Source organism: Acipenser ruthenus, chromosome 10, assembly GCF_902713425.1.
Source record: "Acipenser ruthenus chromosome 10, fAciRut3.2 maternal haplotype, whole genome shotgun sequence".
NCBI classification, from domain to species: domain Eukaryota; kingdom Metazoa; phylum Chordata; class Actinopteri; order Acipenseriformes; family Acipenseridae; genus Acipenser; species Acipenser ruthenus.
In genome coordinates this window covers 40913491-40920837 of record NC_081198.1, presented here as the reverse complement: position 1 = coordinate 40920837, position 7347 = coordinate 40913491, and the positions used below count along the sequence as shown (strand labels likewise).

The 7347-nt window shown below is 37.3% G+C and overlaps 1 pseudogene; it reads left to right on the top strand.

Moving 5' to 3' along the window:
• The first annotated feature begins 2428 nt into the window (after positions 1 to 2428).
• Positions 2429 to 5795, top strand: LOC117406756 (pyruvate dehydrogenase (acetyl-transferring) kinase isozyme 1, mitochondrial-like; annotated as a pseudogene).
• The last annotated feature ends 1552 nt before the right edge of the window (positions 5796 to 7347 follow it).

The following is a 7347-nucleotide window of genomic DNA, read 5'->3' as shown; positions in this document are numbered from 1 at the left end:
TTGGGGTTCCACTGCACTGGCTTGATTTAAATGCTATGCATATTTTTAAAGAAGAGACAAATGGGGATACCAAGATACTGAGTAAGTGAAGGGTGAGTGGAGATATAAGGGGATATACATTGTCCACCCTCAGATTTGTTACTTTAAGGAAGGATTCATTAAAAGTTTGGAGTAAAATTGTGATTTAAGGTTTGGAATAGGGGTTTGTGTAGATACTCCTGGAGGAATTTATTTATTTATTTTAATCAACCAGAATTAACATTTTAAGTTCGTATGTGCTGGTAAAATATTATTTATAATTACGTATTAGACACAGAGAAATAAGAAAATAATTATCGGTTTCAGTCTGTTAACATGTTTGGAAATGTACAGTATGTATGTATGTGAAATGCATTTCTATATGTTTACAATATTACACACACCCAAAAGCATTATAGTATGCAAACTACTGGGTAAAAACATTGATTTGTTGGCTGTGCTCACATTGCTATGGTTTAAGGGCACATTTTGCTTATAAAGATCTCCTGGCTGCAACACAGGACATGAGGAAGTGTCCTAAGAAAGCATTTCTGAATGTAGGTGGAAGATACACAGACATTGAAAAGTAATCGAAAGTTTTAATTATCTTGATATTTTCGCATTTGCACTAGGACACAAAAGACGTGTACAAGCACTCGAAAAGGGATATAACATCATTATCTTTACCCATCTTATGACTAGTTTTTTGATGAATAATTTCTCTATAAATCAATGTTTCTCAAAAGCGTCCGGCAGTTGTTTTAAGTGGCTATGTATAGCGGTATATAAAGTAGCAGAAAAAATGTGTACAATACAATCCCATACAATGAAAAAAAGGACGCTTATATGAAAAGTATCATATGATTTTTATTGTTATTATTATTATTATTATTATTAATTTTAACTTTAATAATTACCAAATACAAAGGTTTGAGGAAGGGAATTTCATACATGCCAACAGTCCCCATATGGTCGGGACAGTGCTGATACATAGGAAGAAAGTCCCAATATTTACCCATAGAAAAAAATTCATTTATTCTTCACAGTTAGTGAAAAGCACACGCTGTACTCTTCGTGCGGCTGATCACTAACTTATACAAAGGTAAGAAGGTTTCATTATGTCTATTTTTACTGTCATGATGGTCGTGTGGTGTTCAGTTGGAGGAATACATCTATTATATGATAATGAGTGTTTTTTTGCCTATGACCCCTCCCAAGTGTATTATGAGTTTGGAGGACAGCATGTGTTCGTCTTTGCCGCTCCCTAGTCAGTGCAGGGGTGGTAGCGGTGAGCTGAGCCTAAAATACAATTGGACATTTCAATGTCTGTCACCAACTCACTTAAGTGTGCCCGAGCTGCCTCTCTCTCCTCTGTCCTAATTCTCCTCGACCTCTCTGCTGCCTTTGACACTGTTGATCACTCTATTCTACTATCATCTCTTGCTGACCTGGGGATCTCTGGCACTGCTCTGGCCTGGTTCCCCTCCTACCTCTCCAACCGCACTTACCAGGTAACCTGGCGTGGAGCAACCTCCACACCTCACCCTCTCTTAACTGGAGTTACTGTCAGTCTTGGGTCCTCTCCTGTTCTCTCTCTACACCCGCTCCCTGGGCCCCCTCATCGCATCCTATGGTTTCTCATACCATTTCTATGCTGATGATGCTCAGATTTTCCTCTCCTTCCCCACCTCTGACTCCACCATCTCCTCCCGTATCTCTACCTGTCTGTCTGCTATTTCCTCCTGGATGCACTCGCATCACCTCAAACTCAACCTTTCTAAATCTGACCTCCTTTTCTTTCCCTCCTCCTCCCCCTCCTCTGATCTCTCTATCTCTGTTCCTCTGGAATCTACCACACTCTCTCCCTCTTCCTCCGCTAAGAACCTTGGAGTCACCCTGGACCCCTGCCTCTCTTATTCCCAGCACATCTCCACTCTGGCACGCACTTGCCGATTCTTCCTGAGCAACATCCGAAGAATCCGACCCTTCCTCACTAACTATGCTATCCTCGGACACTATCACCCTTCATTTAAATGTGCATTATTTTGCTCTTATCTGCCCCCTATTTTACTGCATTTAATCCTGTACTTCAGAATCCTGTAATCTGCCAAGTGTTTAACCTGTAGTATTTTGTATTTAATCATATCCTGATGTAACTATCACTATTTAATCATATCCTGATGTAACTATCACTATTATCTGCTGTATTATTGAATTGTGGTTTGTCACACTTGAACAAAAGTTATTGTATTTCTTGCTGTTATTGTATTACTTGTATTGTAACACTTGAAATGTATTTGCTTACGATTGTAAGTCGCCCTGGATAAGGACGTCTGCTAAGAAATAAATAATAATAATAATAATAATGTGTCCAATTAATATTTTGCCTCAAATGTTCTCCCAATTTGGAATGTTCAATCGCTTTTCCCCTCACCAAAGCAACTCCCCACATGGCTCAGAAGACCTGAAAGTTCAGTGGGCATCCTATGATCCCACGACCGCTTCCTTTTTCACACAGGAATTCAAACTACCGACCTCTGGAGGACAAAGGTCAGCTCTGCATGTGTTTGCCTTTGAGCTTACTGGGCACCTGGCCAGCAGGGTTCACTGTAGCACGATTAGGAGAAACAGTCCCTGCTGGTTTTGCCTCCCTAACCCATGGGAGCTCCGGAGCCAATGTGACGTTCCCTTCAGTCCCCAGCAAAGACCAACTTTGCAGAGCCAGGACGTAAACCTGCGCTGTATGACTCGCTTGACACTGATCTGCTTTAATTTACTGCAGTCATTTCAGTTTCACAGATGCTGTAATAAAAATCCAGAACCGACACAATGACGCCACACCCACCATGGCCCAGGGTGTGGTGGAGTACAAGGAGTGCTATGGCATGGATCCGGTCTTGAGTCAAAATGTGCAGTATTTTCTAGACCTGTTTTACATGAGTCGCATATCAATCAGGATGCTTCTGAACCAACACAGTGAGTACTTTAACATTAGTGAAAGAGTTCTAGGAAGATTTAGATGCCCTGCAAAGAGTAAGCAGATTTATTTTTGCAAGATTGAGTAGGTTTACCAAGCAACAGAGAATTCAAAGTGTTTTTGCTGTGGATTACAAATGAGTAAAACTGTTAAACAGAAAGGGAAAGGGGAAGGGGAAGGGGAAGGGGGTGTCCTTATACTTTAGGTAAGTGTAAACAAAGAACTTGATCCTAAAAGCATTTAGGAAGTACAGTTGATGTAATTCAGTATTTCTTTTGCAGCTTTGCTGTTTGGTGGAAAAGTAAACCCAGCCAACCCAAATAGATCGGCAGCATTCATCCAAACACTGTAATATTGTCGAGGTTATAAAGGGAAAGAAAGGATATCATTTTAGTGTTCATAAAATGATAAAATCAGACAAATCGTTTTTATAGGAGTCTCCTACAAATATGTAAATCATCAGGAAGTGTCCTATTTTTAATGCTGTTGCCAACATTGGGCTTTGGTCTGTCACGGCTTAGATCACTTGTAGAGGTGTAAGTTATGTGGGCTGTCATAACATTGTTAAAGGACCCTCTTACTTATCTAATAGGCATCAGTATTTAGATCTATCACGGTTTAGATCCATTGTTTTAGTTAGAGAAAGGCTTGTCAAATTCAAATAAAGGTTTTATTTGTATTACAAATAACATAAACTAAAAAAGAAGTAGGTACCTTGTATCAAAAAATATATAATTTACTATTAATAACACTGAAAAAGTAATCCGTTAATAAAAGTTGAATGTTTTATAAATCCCTCCTTTCAGATGCATATGAAAATGCAAGACTTTGTGATCTATATTATATGAATTCTCCAGAACTGAAGCTAGAAGAATTCAATGGTAATGTATTAAGTTTTTTTTTTATAACCAGGTTTTTTGCATTCAACTGATAATTTTTTAAAAATAACGACAGCTACTCTTTAATGAGAAAGTTGCATTTTTACTGCAATGCTTACAAAGTATTTGCATTAGCTTAGAGTGGCAATACTTAGACCTGCCATTGTTTTAGACCTTTCTATCCATAGCAGAAATATAGATGATGTCATTGCTGGGATGCCCATTGTTTCTGTAGCTAAAGAAAGACAGAAACCAACAACAGTGGTGTACATCCCTTCACACCTCTAGCACATGGTGTTTGAACTTTTTAAGGTATGTCATGCTTTATATTATACAGCTTTCCTTTCTTCATTATAGTATTATCTCTCATCCGCAAACCTCACTTTTAAGGCTGTATATTATGTTTATTGATTATTTATCTTTTTGTGGAATGCAATGCGAGCCATTAACATATCCAGCTGTCAAAGTTTCTGTTGCTTTTGGGAAGTGAAGATTTGACGGTGAAGGTAAAACTGCTAAGTTCATTGTTGAGGTGTTAATGAAATATATTGTTTTCAGAATGTATTTTATTTTGTGATTCTCGTTATGCAGATTTCCGATCGTGGTGGCGGTGTTCCTTTAAGAAAAATTGACAGACACCTCGACCTTGCATGGAGACCTCTCGTGCAACACCACTGGTGAGATCTGAAGAATACGACAGAAATCCTGTCCCTGTGGTCTGAGACCGGGACAGAAATTGGGATTGCTCAATAACCACCTGTTCCGATATTGGGACATAAAACAAAGGCTCTTTCTTGTTCCTCAGTTAATGATTATCAAAACAGTATTTGGTTTTACTGTATGTAAACATCAGTGCTCTAATGTCTTCCTTGATTTTGTGCCAGACTTGATAAGGAAATGTATTTAAGAGATCTTGATTTGTCTGCATTTAATGAAAAGACCATTAAGGTATATTTTAATGATCTAAACAGCAGTGGATCTCAATACTGACACCCTTCAATTCTAAAGAAAGCTGGTGTTTACCTCCCATGGGTGATTTACTGTCCTGTTTATTAACATCCCTGAATACAATAAAATACAGTGGAAAGAGATCTGAACTAACCATTTAAAAAAATTGTCAAAAGTTCTCAAAACTAAATAACTGCAATTCCACATTATTACATTTCACCCAGAATAGTGGCTGGTTCACATGCACAGTAGTAACCAGCCCAGCCGATGTTCTTTTCCAGGAAGGCTGTGTAACTCTCGTCTTTGTTTTCTAGGCTGGGTTTGGGTATGGCTTTTATATTTCCGAGGCGATCTTCAGCTGTATTCCTTGGAGGGTTATGGCACAGATGCTGTCATGTATATAAAGGTATATGGTTAAAAGCATACGGTTTAACATTTTCACCAGTACATTGTTTCTGTCTTTTGATATTCAGGATTGCTGTTTTGCATTTCTAGCTTTAATGAATTTCCAACATGCGTTTAACATTTTGTATTGGAACCGGCCAAACATCTACACAAATATTCACCCGATTTCTGTTTTGCAGGCTTTATCCACTGAGTCAACAGAAAGGCTTCCTGTCTATAAGAAGTCGGCTTGGAGACATTACAAGACCAGTCATGAAGCAGATGACTGGTGTGTGCCAAGTGACGAGCCCAAGGACATGACCACCTTCTGTAGTTTTTAGTTGTGAAAGTCAGGAGATAAACAGGTCCAGGATTTCGCTGTAAAAAGCCAACAAGCTTCCTTTGAAGTAGGCATTAAAGGGGGCTGTTTATGTAGCAGGGTATTTCATTTTACGGTTGAAACATTTTTATGCCATTGTAGAACACAAAATATTGCTGCTTTTCATTGCTTTACAAGACTCCAAAAATACAATTTTAAAAAGAGGACTTTCAACGGGAATATATTTCAACTAAAAAATAAATAAAATACATTCTAATATAAAACACTGTGCTAGTATTCACAGTATTTTTGATACTTTTTCTTTCTTTCTTCTAGAAAATGTAATCTTATTAAATGGTTTGGGAACAACTTTGGTTAATGTGCTGTGGGAGCCATTGTTGTTTTATTAAAAACATTTAGAATATCTGGCCTCATGTCTTCTGATATACCTAGGGCTTCTGATTTTCGTTTTTTATTAATTACATTTTTGAAGTCTTATGTAAATCGCTTTTTGGGGGGGCTTTCGCTTTTTATATACTGTATGAAATGATTGTTTTCGGTTACTTTCCAAAATTCTTGGGCGTTTATTTCTGTCACAGTATGTACAGTAACTCGACAGTACTTGCACCTTCTTTTCCTTTGCTGTCTTCCACAACGAAATCAACTAAGGCATATTTTTCTGGGGGTTTTGTGTGTTTAAGCATTTTTTTACATTTCGCCACAAATTGTAATTCTTTTTTAAATTCCACGAGTGTGTAAATACTCCCGATCGAACTGTAATATAGCTTTAAATCTTGGGAGCAAGAACAATCCTCCAATAGAAATGTAGGAATTTGTTGCCACTCAGTAGATAGTGGGTTTAAAGTAGGGGTGGGTACTAATATCCATATTCTTTCTATGATATCGATAATTTCAATATTATGAAATTTTGGGATTAGAAAAATTAATGTACGGCTGCAGAGAGATACTGTTTATTGCTAATACTGCAAAAAAATACAAACACAGTATAATCAAGTTTATTTTATATTACGATACAACCCGACACATACCAACCATTGTCAGTCTTGTAGGCAAACACCACACACTAAAGTATTATTTAACCATTTTATTCCATTGATTGGCGTTTAGGTACCAAATGCTATTTGCATGCTGCATTAAGCACGTGTTGGAATTATTTTGAGATGCACATATGTCAGCGGTTCATTGCATTTTGTCCGTGTGATTACTTACGCTATTAATGTATTTTTAAAACGTGAACTTTCTGTATTATAAATGAGATGTACTTTTAAAACAGATATCAAAATAATGCAAAATTCAGCATGACACCGTATTTAATACTTCAAGAAACAAAATAGACCTTGTCCTTTACCAGTTCATTCAGATGAAACATACCCACAGTATTTAAACACAATTTATGATTATTTCAATATAGTCTCATGAGTAATCACATATATTAACACCCTTATTCAGACATGCTTGACCTGTGTGGCAAGGTGTGGAAAGGAAATTGAATGCAATTCATATATTTTGATACTATGACCACGCTTTACCATATATCCGGTGCATTACTTTTGCTGATCCGCATATTTTACTGATTCATGTTCTTGTTAAAGTAAACAGTGCTTTGTTAACAATATTTTTGTAGGTCTTTTGAAGTTTGTATTAGATTTACTGTTTGTGTTCTCAGCTGTGGAATACGTTTTCATTATGGCAGGTAATAGGTTTCTGTGGTAGTCGTGCCAGGCAGGAACATTTTTGATTTTGAATACATTTTTTAGGAAGTATATTCCAGAGTGGATACATTAAATAATTATCTGCCTCTT